General features: G+C 31.3%; 1 protein-coding gene across 1 annotated transcript in view; it reads right to left on the bottom strand.

Moving 5' to 3' along the window:
• LOC134277500 (paladin-like) overlaps window positions 1-8987 on the bottom strand; it is a 69466-nt gene extending 60479 nt beyond the window's left edge. Inside the window, exons 1-3 of the mRNA XM_062759830.1 lie at window positions 8894-8987; window positions 8387-8444; window positions 7731-7823 (exon numbers count right to left, since the gene is read on the bottom strand). The gene's annotated coding sequence lies outside the window, so the exon portion shown is untranslated. The remainder of the gene's footprint in view (window positions 1-7730; window positions 7824-8386; window positions 8445-8893) is intronic.
• Between the last annotated feature and the right edge of the window lie 6292 nt (window positions 8988-15279).

Genomic DNA, 15279 nt, shown 5'->3' on the forward strand with positions numbered 1-15279 from the left:
TCCCTTTGTGGCCCTACCCTACCCACAGGGGTCATGCTTTGTGAAGAGGATGAGCTTTTCAAAGATGAAATTAACTTTTCACTAATTTTTTATCTCCCCTTGAAGAAAGAAGAAGAGTGATCCTTCATTTGAATAAACATGAATCCCCTTTACCCAAGAATACATTGTGGCACTTTTAGTTTGGATTAAATTAACCCAGTGGTTCTTGAGAAAAGTCGAATCTGTGACAAGAGGCCCATGGGCCACATGGTGCATCTGAGCAATGTGGCTATGAAAATAGCAAAAATCAGTTCAGTATTGAGCTACAAATTTTGTCTTATACTCGGCACTCAGGGCCATTGAGCAGTGAGGGATCTTTTACGTGCCAGCACCTACTGCGAGTCTGGACCTCGGTTAATACAGTCTCATCCAAAGGACTTAAATCTCCACGTCCTACAGTGGGGATCGAACCTTCGATGTAAGGATCAACTCCTTACTTCGCAACTCTAGAGCAGACACTCTAACCACTGTGCCACACATGCGACTAAGAAGGGGGGGGGGGGGGGGCTTTATTTAAACAAACTTGAATCTACACTTCGTAAGGATTGCTTACATATTTAACTGACCAACTGTGGAATTTTCCCTGTAGATTTGAACTTTCCTTGTGGTCCCATCCTACCCCAAGGGGTCATAATTTGAATAAATCTGAATCTAAATGCTACTTCATCTTGAGGGTTCTTCCATGTTAATATGACCAATCATCCATGGTTTCTTACGCAGAGTGTATATGGTGCGGATCTAAGGAGTCTGACTTCAATTAGATTGAGGTCAGACACAAAGCTGGTATATTGGTCTTTGTAATGTAGAATGTCATGGTTAACTACTGTTACAGTGACAAGCACATCAAGTATAAAGAACCGTAACTCTCAAAATACTCTAATGGAAAGTTTAAATGTACAAGCAAAAGAAAAAAGTTTTAGCAAGTTGATCCTTTTGATTCATGGATTATATATTGATAAACATAAAGTAAGTAGTACTGCAGTTTACTAAAATGTGTACAATTTCTTTAATCAAATGCCACCTTTTTCACATATTTTGCATATAAGTTACCTCTCATATTAGCCTCTGTTGGCCTTTGAAGAACATTTAAAAAGGTAAGTTATTTTTGTCTCATTTTTATTCATCTATTATTTATAAGTCTACCCATCATTTAAACTATGAAGTACTTTTTTGTGTTAAACAATAAATGTTCTTGCATAAATCTCTTATTCTATTAACCTTTTAAATACATTATTTACAGTTATCAATTACTGTGTGTTGTTTTATTTCCACAGTGTTAAAATTTCACAATTTCTCAAAAAATACCAATTCTGATTGTTTTAATTTCACGATACAAGAAATTAATTCTAAGTTCGTATAAGCATTAAAACGGCTTTCATAAAACTAATGTTAGAATTCATGATGGGTTTAATTTCACGGAAAACTGATAAATCGCAAACTTTATGAAATTAAAACCATTGCGATTATTTGCCAATCTACAGTATCAAAGGTGAATGGCAAAGGGGAATAACTTTGCTCAGTAGAATACAAATAAATAAAGCCAAGACCAGATTACTTGACTTAATGCTCCAGATGTTCAAAATTCTGCTTATCATAACCATGCACTTCCTTTGTTTAAATGATAAGCAGGGGCAGAGATGCATTTTCACTCCATAACCAATAGAGCCCCACCCTTAAACACCAGAACCCCTGGCCCAGGCACCATGAAATTCACAATAGTGGAAGAGGCAGCTATGCTCAACATAACTATGTACCAGAACCCCTGGCCCAGGGACCATGAAATTCACAACAGTGGAAGAGGCAGCTATGCTCAACATAACTATGTACCAGAACCCCTGGCCCAGGGACCATGAAATTCACAATAGTGGAAGAGGCAGCTATGCTCAACATAATTATGTACATGTATTTAGTTATTTTATTGATACCAAGAAGCAAAGAACAAGATTTTCAAAGAATTTAATGTATTTCTACAATATAATCAAAAGAGATTAACCCTTGCACTTGAACCCCTGATCCTGGGGCCATGAAATTCACAATTCTGGAAGAGGCACTCGATCTTGCTCATCATAACTTTGGTATCTTGAACTCTGATATCTAGAATACCATGGATATGAGTATGATGTGGAAGTCCCAAACACATACTCTTAAAGTATTTTACCCTCTATATCTCAAATCCAGAAGCTTTGTTCTCAGCTCTGTCCAGTTCCAGATTGCAAAGTTTGACTACTTAGTTGTTTATTACCCAGGAGCAGAGCTAGGAGAAGATTTTTCAAAGACATAATGCACTTTCACTATATGACATATATAACTCACACCCAAGAACCAGAACGCTCTGACCCTGGGGCCATGAACTTCAAAAATTTGGTAGAGGGCTCAATATAATGTTCATTGTTATACCCTTATAAATAGCTTTCTATATATCTATTACTAATAAAAAGTCCAACAAAAGAAATGTTTATTACATCGGTCTAACAATTTCACTGTTGACCGGCCTGCCAGTCCAACATAAGAATTGTTAGACCGCAACCTCACTGCTACATCACAAGTTATTTTAAAATCATAGTTCAATATCGGCGACATGGAAATAGGCGAAGTTAAGAGCTACAAGAGTGGTTGCTACCAGCAAGGTAAGGAAGAAGGGAAGAGTTTTGTGATAAATAATTTTTGTAATATAATAAACCAGAAGTCTCTGTCGAGACTGTAGCTCTACTGGTTTATACTTAAAACAAAGGAAGAGAAAAGTAGCAGTTGGGACTTGAGACTTTAAATCAGCAATAAATAGAAAAATGATCCTTGCCACTCATCAAAATAAAAACCAATGCACAGAATTATGTATCTTAGTATAGTCTACTTGTGTGCCAAGTTATACTGAAATCAGACCAAAACTGCAGGAGGAGTAGCATTTTGAAAGAATTTCACAGAAATTTCTATTTTTAGTAACCATGGCAACATTGTTCATTGAAATCAAAAACCGATGCACAGAATTATGTATCTTAGTGTAGCCTACTTGTATGCCAAGTTATATCAAAATCAGACCAAAACTGTAGGAGGAGTAGCATTTTGAAAGAATTTCACAGAAATTTCTATTTTTAGTAACCACTGCAACACCGTTTATCGAAATCAAAAACCGATGCACAGAATTATGTATCTTAGTGTAGTCTACTTGTGTGCCAAGTTATACTGAAATCGGACCAAATCTGTAGGAGGAGTAGCATTTTGAAAGAATTTCAAAGAAATTTCTATTTTTAGTAACCAAGGCAACACTGTTCAGCGAAATCAAAAACCGATATATATAATTATGTATCTTAGTGTAGTCTACTTGTGTGCCAAGTTATAATGAAATTGGAACAAAACTGTAGGAGGAGTAGCATTTGGAAAGAATTTCACAGAAATTTCTATTTTTAGTAACCACAGCAACACCGTTTATTGAAATCAAAAACCGATTCACAGAATTATGTATCTTAGTGTAGTCTACTTGTGTGCCAAGTTATATTGAAATCAGACCAAATCTGTAGGAGGAGTAGCATTTTGAAAGAATTTCAAAGAAATTTCTATTTTTAGTAACCACGGCAACACCGTTCATCGAAATCAAAAACCGATGCACAGAATTATGTATCTTAGTGTAGTCTACTTTTGTGCCAAGTTATATTGAAATCAGACCAAAACTGTAGGAGGAGTAGCATTTTGAAAGAATTTCACAGAAATTTCTATTTTTAGTAACCACGGCAACATTGTTCATCGAAATCAAAAACCGATGCACAAAATTATGTATCTTAGTGTAGTCTACTTGTGTGCCAAGTTATATTGAAATCAGACCAAAACTGTAGGAGGAGTAGCATTTTGAAAAATTGTTTACAGACAGACAGACAGACAGACGGACAGACAGACAGACGGACGGACGATGGACGCATTACTATCGCATAAGCTCTTCTGGTCTCTGACCAGTAGAGCTAAAAATATAATTAATTTTGTTCTTTCTCAGCTATTGTTTTACTCATGAGTATATTTACTGATTAAGCCATAATTTTCCATATAAAGTCATTGATAATATAGTGTGTATTGATTTTTAAAAAAATCTTAAGTGAGCACTGAAGGGTCTAACAAAACAGTTATAGACTGGGATTCAGGCAACATATGATTTGTTGGACCTGAAGGCAAAAATGTTGCGCAAGGCCGTCTGAAAAGTCTAACATCCACTGATATTGTCTTTTTTTTGTTACAATTTTCTGCGTTAAAAATGATGCCTTTACATTAATTCGGTTATTCTCGAGTTATACAGTGCATCCTGACAATCATGTAATTATGATAAACTAGCATCGATGATGCAATGTATCCAATATATAAATATCTGTCCCACCTGTCTGTTTACGTGGCAACAGCACCCCTCCTCAACGAAAGAGCGCACCAAGTTAGATAATCTCGAAACTTGCGTATTGGCTTACAATTTCTCTTGGTAATACTATGGTATGTCCATTTAACAATTTTTCACCTTGAAGAAAAACCTGTAACTTACTGCTGAACAAAAATCAGAGACAATGCTATGAGAAGAAATGTTAACATTGTCGCCTTGGGAAAACAATTAGTGGACTGTACCCATATATGGTACTAAAAATGCTTACTTTTTGCATGTGTTCATGCACACAACCCCTCATATTCTTGCAATGAAATAAATATGACATTGACCTTAAAAAAATTGATATAAAAAATAAACTATAACATCATATTTACTCCTCCATGTAAATGTTAATCCTTAAATATAGAATCTGGTTGCATCATATCTGATATTTCTACGATCTCATTGACAACTTGTGACCAACTAAATCCGACATTTTAAGTTCAAAGCGTGAATTACTTATTAAGCTTGTTTACCTATTTTCCAGGATTTAGCTTTTAAAGTAATCTTGACCTTTATAAAACCTGAATGATTAACAACAAAGGCTATATTTGTTTCTTATTATATAAAAACAGACCCAATTTACAGGCTAAATACTAAGAAATACGTGAGTCACATTAAAATGAATTTTAATGAAAATACTAATTGGCAATAAGGACCTGTGTCTATGCACAATTACATAAAGATTTCCTAAAAAAAAAAAATGAGAGTACAACATGTATTTTATATAAAGACATATTGATATATAAGTATATATAAGTATATTGTCAAATTACCCCATCTCCATCAATAACCTAACTCTGTCACTTTTGGGAAATTCTGTGCTGTTTGTAAAAAAAGTGATAATTGTGACATCATTTTTTGAAGTGACAGACGGCAGCAAACCAAGGAAGAAATTAGAATTTTAATACAAATCTGTGACACTAACTTCAATTTAAATTGAAGAAATTGGTCCGCCATTTGCAAAAGAAATATAGGAATGTCCTTCTAATCATGTAAGAAGATACATCAATTTGTGTATTAAAAATATTTTTTTTTAAATTAGCGACTATCAATATTAAAATTTTCTATTGATTTTGACAGTTGCCAATGTGCTGCCTTCAGCGATGATTTTTCAATAGTTGGCATCTATCGTTACAACACTAACATTTTATGAGTGTAATTGAGAGATTATGCATTAAATTGAGTAAAAATAATTAATTATCCCCCTTACCTCTTTCTTTAAACATTTAGAATCACTGCTATATATTTCTTATGAAAAAAAATTCTGGAAATGATACACATTTATAGATACCATGTCATTTCTTCCTTCTAGCTGGTTTCAATCTTAACCCTTTAGTCTATAGCATTTATTCGCAATTACATTCCTATTTATCTAAAACAAACACTTGTATAAATTTCCTTGTGTATGCATTGCAATACACCAACACATGACTTTACCTTGAACTAGAATACCTGAATTCTTCCTTGACTAGTGAATTTAATCACATAATGTAATGCTATATATATATCTGTTAAATTCTTCATTTAAAGAACAGCAGGGTAATGATTATCAATCTTATTAATATGCAAGCATGCATCTTTATGTTCGAAATTCAGATCATGACCTCTGTCATAGGATGGGGGTGACCAAGGATATCATGGGGACCAGAGTTTTACAAGGTCATATATCACTTAAAAAAAACTTTCAAGTTTACCAGTATTTTCAAAATAAATCTTACAAATATATCAGCCAGTCAAAAAAAGGGCTTTCCCTAGGATATCAAGTTGAATGTAAACTTCCGCCCCAGCCCCTTTAGCGATTTCTCAGATTGTTGAAGCAGTAGATCAAGTTTGACAAAGATTTTTCACTATTTGCACATAATTGTGATAATGGTGATGCTACCTTATGGTTGCACTGTCCGTTAGTTGGGACCTCCAAAAACTGACAGCAGAATGGATATGGATGCAGCGAATTTATTTAACGCAATTTCAGACAAAAATACGTTGATGTGACCGTCCTAGAAAAAATCAAGATGGCGTCGATGTTTACCTTATCTATTATTAGGTGTGCAGTTATTTTTCATATATAAGAAAAATAAATGTCAGGTGCCTGTGCCACTGCAGTGGTGCGTGAAAAACTATATGCATGGATGGCATTGTAATTCGGCCTTGCATATTTGTCTTTTGTACTTTTTACGAGGGCTGTTCAAAAATTACACGGACTGTGCTATTATTTAATCTTACAGACGTCATATAGTTATGAAATTTCACAGAAATATATATCTTAAAGATTCCAATAAATTTTGGGAAATTTCTGTAATTTAAAAAAATTCTACTAAAATTATCGGTATGTTGACATCGCTGATGGAGAGGTACGGAGCACAACAAAAAAATTGAAGCAAAAGCATGGGAAATCCAAAATTAAACTCATTAATTTTCTGTAATTTGCGATATTTTTCAACAATTTTCTCAAATGTATCTTTAAATTGTTCTGTTATCATGTATTTAGATTTCTGACATATATTTGAAGTACTAACAGAAATATAGTGATTTTTCTCTGACGCGATTCCCGTCAAAACGACTGTGAAAATGACGTCTTCTGAATTGACGGCGCACCACACTTTTGTTGAATTATGTGTAATGCTCGAGAAGTCGCCAACATAAATCTAAAATATGCATAATAAAACATGTAGTAAACTAGGGTATTTGTGACATCCGTCCACAAATAGCAAATTGAAATTTTAGACCGTTAGACCTCTGTAAAAAGGCTATACGGGAGGACGGGAAGAAGATTATCGACGAAAACTTTATACGTACTGTAAAGAGCGTGATTGAGAGTCACCAATATCACAATATAGCTCATAAATACCTGCAGTTTTTGGTTTTAAAACAAAAAAGAATATTCTTTTCTTGTTAAATAGATTTTAAGCTTGACAAGAAATGATGCTTGGATGTTGAGTAGATAAGGTAACTCAAACTGTATAGGTACTCTTGGGAAAATGTTGAGAAAATGAAAGCTCAATCACAGATATTTTTTTATAATGCCTGTGACGTTGAAGATTTTGCTGCTCCGTGACTCAATGACATGTCCTGAAAAATCACTCAAAATTGAAACCAATTTACAACATTTTGATATGAAATTTTGAAGACCATATAAGTAAAGATTCTTTTATATTATGTGTGACATTTTGCCCGATTTTGTCGTCAAATATTTTTCTGTGCAACAAGTCCGCGTAATTTTTGAACACCCCTCGTATTTGCAACATTTTTCTCTCATAGGTATATTATCTAATCCAAAAAATATCTCAAAATTTACCCTCTGCTTATGTGATGCAGTCTATGTTAGAGCCAGCTACCTCAGACTTGTTGAAATCCGATGGTTCCGTTGTCAAGGCCGGTAAAAATTTGTCTGGAATGATAAGATGCACAGCTGAAGGTCACAAACACAGAAAAGAAGGTGTGTTGAGGATGGTCAATTTAATTGTCATAGCAAAGTCATAAAACATGTCATTTATGTCTCTTATTAAAAACTCTCTATCCCAAGAAAGGAAACTTGTAAGATTGAAGGCTGTTGTAAATAACAAAGGGCATTTTGATGCTGTTATTCATATTCCTTTCCTAGTGTCAAATAAGGTTCATGCATGCTTCCCCCCCCCCCCCAATAATTTTGCCAATACAACATGTATATAGTCTAAGAATACTACAGAAAACTTAGCTTAGTACTATATGGTTGTGCCCCCTCAATGAAAACGTCTGATGACTTTTTTTTAGTTGATGAAACTGAAATGCTGCTTGGCTGTGCCCCTCCCCCCAAACTGAAATTGCTTCCTACAGGCTTGACATGTATCTGATCTGCCAAAGCTTTGACTGGTTCAACTGAACATTTGATTTTATCAGACCTGATGTCTGACACTGATTTAATAATTTTGACAAGTCTACTACCTTTTTTCCCAGATTTGTTGGTATACCAACACATCAAATGGACTGCTTTGGAAATTTTTTCATTGTCAATTCTCATGAAATTGAAATGCTGAAAAATAAAAATTTAATGCTTTAAGAAATTATACATTATTGGAAGTCACTCTTTAACAATGAAATATATGGAGATAACAAACAGTATTCAAGCTCAAAAGTCCATTAAACAATACAAAATTGGAGCAGAGCAAACAGACCTCCAAAACATCAAAGGTGGGATCAGGTTCCATGGAGGAGCAAGCATCCCCTGCCGACAGTTACATCTGTTGAGTGCTCCTTGTCATGTTTAGGTCTGGAAATAACGGGAAATGCTGTTGACTATTTGGTGCGTGAATAATGGCTTTAAAACAATTTATATGAGAAAACATCAGTCAGCATTTGACTTAATGATAAATTGATTCTGACTAGGCCATTGTATCGACCATATTATTAATAACTTAAGAAATTATGACATTAAACAAGACTGCTGATATTCTTGTTTCAATTTGTTTGTCAATAATTTACTTCGTTTGAGAAATTGCTCATACGTTGAGCGCCATGCTCTTGCGTATTGAATCAACTGAGAGAAATAAACCCCATATGCAGGTGATGAATGTAGCAATGCTCACTGTCATAGGTGGCGCTGTGGTTCGTATATTTAAGCCATATGCATAACATGTCCGCGTTTTGTATATGTTTTTAATACCCATGTTTTCTCCCCTATTACTCCAAACATTTAAATGACAATGATTGCAACAGAAGCCCAAGGAACAAAACCGAGAGAAATCGAAAGATTTTCCGCGGAAATTACTTTATCTGTAGAAAAAATTCGTATTAAGTGAAAGTTACTTCACGTGAGAAATATAACAATGAGACATATTTCCTCTATACATATACTTTTTAAAAGATATTTTATTTATTTACTTGATGTCGGGTAAAATTATTGAATCCATGAGGTATTTCTTGAGAAAAACAGCTGAGACATTTGGTAATCAGAGGAAATTCGAACTACATGTACACTATATGCAATGTTCATATACAAATATGATACTAACAGTGAACTCCATGGTACATGTAGAGACTTCATTTGTTTGAATTTGTTTGAATTGTTCTACATAAAATATCTTTTTTGTGGATATCTTTAATGTGATAATAATAAACAAAAATACATTTGACACTTACATATTGGAAAACAGAGGAAATTCGAACTACATATACACTACATGCAAAGTTCATATACAAATATATGATACTAACAGTGAACCACATGGTAGAGACTTCATTTTTTTTTTATTGTCCTACTTAAAGCATCTTTTTGAGTGGATATCTTGAATGTCATTATAATAAATAAACATTAATACACTTGTAATTTCCAAGACCATATAAACCATCAATAATTACATTTTTTTTTAATATAAATAAAGTATATTATTATTATTTCAACTCTGTAGCTATATTGTTTTTATTATGTTTGTATTAATAAAATTGTATTTTATGTACAACACAATTTTGTAGATGATAAAGATAAACAAAAAAAATCCTCTAGTAGACTTTCATATACACATTAATCAGAGAAAATATGGGTTAAAAATTCATTGGGTTGGTGACTTTGAACCTCAATATATACTACCTATAATATCTAAACCCCAATAAACCCCTTTCTGTTTCTTAAGTATTCTTCTTTAGTCATTCCTTATTACATATAAACTGTATATCAATCAAAATATCATGAAATTTAGTCAAATATTTAAATGGTCACCTTTCTCTGAAACCTGAATTCACAGATGAATAAAATGATGCTAGGGTACCCATGTTTAAGATGCTCTCTTATTTGTAATTTTCAAGATAAATTAAAAACTTTTGTTGTTCTGTAATCAGGAATAATGTGCAATTGTAAAAATATAATTCATTTCAAAATATTTTCATATTTAAAATTTCATGAGCATTGCTAATGAATGTAGTACGGACTACGGAGAGTTGACGTTTGAATGTTATTTAAAAAAGTCGTCACTTTTATCATAAAGCTTGGTTGTTAGATTACCATTAACATTCTAATTATGCCTCAACAACCTTTCTCGCAAAATGCATGCCATAATTCTAAATCAGCAAGCAGCACATCACATCACTTGCCACTCATGGCACATGGCACATCTTTCTCCCGCGGTCTTTCACATTTGGGCGTGATATTTGGAAGATACTAAAGACCTGATATACTAAAGACCTGATATTGACCTGATGAAATAAAAATTAATATAATTTATTTGTTTTCTGTGTTTAACATTATGTTTTGGTTTTGATTATATTTCTGGGGTATAAGACAGATATTCTGGCATAATTATTTGTAAAAATATTGGTATAATTATGCGCAACGAGCCACAAACTACGGAAATGGCTTGACCTGATATTTTTTTATTGACCTGATATTGACCTGATGGAAATAAAGACTTATAAATTCTCCGTGTTTTTTGGTTTTTATCGTTATGTTTTGGTTATTTTTATATTTCTAGGGTATAAGACAGATATTTAGGCATACTTATTTGTAAAAATATTGGTATAATTATGCGTAACGAGCCACAAAATACGGAAATGGCTTGACCTGATATTTTTTATTGACCTGATATTGACCTGATGGAAATAAAAACTTATAAAATCTCCGTGTTTTCTGAGTTTATCATTAAATTTTGGTTATCCTTATATTTCTAGGGTATAGGACAGATACATTAGGTATGTTTGGGTTAAAAATATCGGTATAATTATGAGTAACGAGCTGTAAAGCAAGAAAGTGTATTGACCTGATATTTTCTGTTGGCCTGATAGAAATAAATTCTCCGAGTTTTCTGTGTTTATCGTTATGTTTTGGTTATTCTTATATTTTGGGGGTATAGGACAGATATTTTAAGCATAATTATGTTTAAAAATGTTGGTATAATTATGTGTAACGAGACATAAACTAGGAAAATCGTTTGACCTGATTTTTCCATTGACCTGATAGAAATAAAAACATATAAATTCTCCATGTTTTTCTGTGTTTGTTTTTCTCTTATTCTTATTTTTTTTATTTCTTTCTGTACAGAAAATATAGTCCGTCATTTGACAAAATTTTTGAAACTCAAAATATGGATTTTATTATCGTAAAAGATTAATACTGATAAAGATATCTTTTTATGTCTTGTTCAGAATTTGTTAAATATACTTACTTTGGTAGTAAAAATTCAATACTATCTTGACAGTCTACCTATTCCCACTTTTTTGAAAATCATGTAGAAAAAGGTAAGATTTAATGTGGGAATAGGTGGAATTTTGGGTAAACAAATAATTAACTATGTTCTTAAATCTAGGTATTAAGTTGCTTTTTCTTGTAATATCTTTTTATTATTTTAAAATTCTGAAATAAATCATATTTTCTCATAGATGTATTCATTATTTTCTGTCTTAAAATGTACAAAATACAGGTAAATCTAAACATCTATTCTTATTTGCAAGTGGGAATAGGTGGAATTGAGATTTTTAAAAAGTAGGAATAGCTAGAAGACACCATCTTGACGAGAGTGTCAAAGGGTTTTTCTCCTGTTGTTGTGTATACACACTGCCTAATCGATAGGGTTTGTATATACAGTGATAAGATATACACACCTGTGTTCTGACAATTAACAATGCCCCCACATGTTTTGATAAGCACCGGAATGTATAATCAATTGAAAATTTATTAAGAGATTAAACAATGTTTCTCTCTAATTAAGAAAAAAAAAAATGATTCCATAAACACTGATAGTAAAAATTCTTTGTGAGCATTAAAATATTTGTGAAGTTTTCTATATAAAATTCTTTTCACTTTAGTAAAAAAAAAAAAAAATAATAAATTTGTTAAGTTTATAACGATCTAGATTCTCCAATCTATATTATTCACTTGATTTTATTTGGAGATTTTTCACACGGTTTAATTAAAAAATAAAATCCATATATTCCCTACATGTATGATTAAGAGTTCTTATCTGAAAAACACTATCAAGATTTTTCAGTAACTTAAAAAATATCAGGTCATTAAAAACCACCAGGTCACTTAAAACCATCAGGTCAACTAAAACTAATAAAACTAATACATGTATCAGGTCATCCGCTAAATTTTCGGTTTATAAGAAAATATCAAGTCGATTAAAATATCAGGAAATTTCTATATGTCCTGCTAGTCTGTATGTAAAAGCGTTTTAATTTACATTTTATAAAATCTTAATAATTATCGACAGATTATCCTCGATTATCAGGCCATTCATTAAAAATATCAGGTCATGCCGTAAAAACATCTAATTTGTGATAATCGGCATATATTTGATAATAATTAGATATGTCTTAATTCTAGGAGAAAAAAAATAAATTAAATATACCAGGCATTTTAAAATCATCAGGTCATCCAATAATATAAGTGCATTGGAATTATCAGGTCTTTAGTATAATGATCAGGTCATATAAAAATAATGTCATTTTCTTGATTTGCATCTAATATTTATATGATTTAAAATAACATACTTATATTATAGTAAAACTATGCAGTTGAACTATATATTGTCAATCATAACATAAATTTAACCATATTTATCAGGTTAATAAAAATAATCAGGTCAATTGAAATTTATCAGGTCAACGTTTTCAGCGAATATTTCATAAAATTGCATCAAAAATTTATATGATTTGATATAAAACACTTATAGTAAAACTATGCAGTTAACTTATATATGGTCAATTATAACATAAATTTAACCATATCTATCAGGTTAATAGAAATTATCAGGTCATTCAAAAATTATCAGGTCAATAAAAATTTATCAGGTCAACGTTTTCTGCGAATATTTCATAAAATTGTATCAAATATTTATATGATTTAATATAAAACACTTATATTAGAGTAAAACTATGCAGTTGGACTATATATATGGTTAATTATAACATAAATTTAACCATATTTATCAGGTTAATAAAAATAATCAGGTCATTCAAAATATGTCAGGTCGACGTTTTCAGCGAATATTTCATAAAACTGCACCAAATATTTATATGATTTGAAATAAAACACTTATATCATAGTAAAACAATGTAATTAAAATATATATGGTCAATTGTAACATAAATTCAAGCATATTTATGAAGTTAATACAAATTATCAGGTCATTCAAAAATTATCAGGTCAATTGAAAATTATCAGGTCAACGTTTCAGCGAATATTTCATAAAATTGGATCAATATTTTATATAATTTAAAATAAAACACTTATATTATAGTAAAACAATGTAATTAAAATAAATATGGTCAATTATAACATAAATTCAAGCATATTTATGAAGTTAATACAAATTATCAGGTCATTCAAAAATTATCAGGTCAATTGAAAATTATCAGGTCAACGTTTTCAGTGAATATTTCATAAAATTACATCAATATTTTATATAATTTGAAATAAAACACTTATATTATGGTAAACCAATGTGATTAAAATATGTATAGCCAATTAAAACATAAATTCAAGCATATTTATGAAGTTAATACAAATTATCAGGTCATTCAAAAATTATCAGGTCAATTGAAAATTATCAGGTCAACGTTTCAGCGAATATTTCATAAAATTGCATCAATATTTTATATAATTTGAAATAAAACACTTATATTAAAGTAAAACAATGTAATTAAAATATGTATGGCCAACTAAAACATAAATTCAAGCATATTTATGAAGTTAATACAAATTATCAGGTCATTCAAAAATTATCAGGTCAATTGAAATTTATCAGGTCAACGTTTTCAGCGAATATTTCATAAAATTATGCATGTTTTATTAAATAAAGTAAATTTTATCATTGAATTATGGTTAATAGTCAATTATTAGCTTTGAAAAATCATAAACAACTCATAATTTTCTAATATTATTAAAAAAAAATTCCATCAGGTCAATATCAGGTCTTTAGTATATCAGGTCTTTAGTATGTCCCGTGATATTTCACGGAACCGAAAACGGTTAAACTTCCGCATTTTTTAAGCAAAGTATTTTGTAATATATTATTTACTTATATGATTTCACCTTCATTTTCTCTTTTTCTCATTTCGATCTTTCCTTTCTTTTTTCTTTTTTTAATTAAAAAAACATAGTTTATATAATGATAATCCGGAAATATGTCAGTTGACGTTCTCAGTTTCTTAATTTAACGTGGTTTTCGTTTCGTTTTCATGTTGTTACAAAAATTGTACGCAGAAGAGGATCGTTTTGTTGCGTAACAAAGCCACGGTAAAATAAGTAAGTTAGTTTGTCTCTCTAGTTTACTTAACTATACTACATGTACTTTTGTTCACATAATTATTTTTTCTGACTTTTCTTTCACAGCAGTGAGTCCAATGGTACTTTTATCATACCCATCTGACACTGACAGCAATAATATTTATCAATGCTTTAAATCAGACATATAGTTTAATATTTTCATTCATAAGAGTGTCAGATATGGAAAAAACAAAAAAGATTTGTGTCTGTATTTGCTAAATCTTATTTTCTGCTTTAGCTTTATGCGTTCAATGTTATGCTAGCTTGCTGTACAAAGGAGAAAATTCTAGAAAAAACTTTGAAAAGAGGCATAACATTGGCACAAAACAATGCTAATTAGAAGGAAATATTTCTAAAAACTATGAAAATTTATATTGTTAACACCTAGAAGGACTTGTTATGAATAAAACTTCTGCTGTTGTTTAAATACAGGCCTCTGAATTTCTATCATTCAACATGTTCAATATATTAAGTTCTTATATAAATATGATTGATCAGAATGATGCGTATATACATGTATCCCCTCTATCATGCCTTTGTTATTATAAAAAGGGCATGAAGGGGGTATATACAGTAAAACTTATTTAGTACAAACACTGATATTGCAAAT

This window comes from Saccostrea cucullata, unplaced genomic scaffold (genome assembly GCF_032062105.1).
Source record: "Saccostrea cucullata isolate Sc308-1 unplaced genomic scaffold, CSIRO_AGI_Scuc_v1 ctg829, whole genome shotgun sequence".
Classification (NCBI taxonomy): Eukaryota; Metazoa; Mollusca; class Bivalvia; order Ostreida; family Ostreidae; genus Saccostrea; species Saccostrea cuccullata.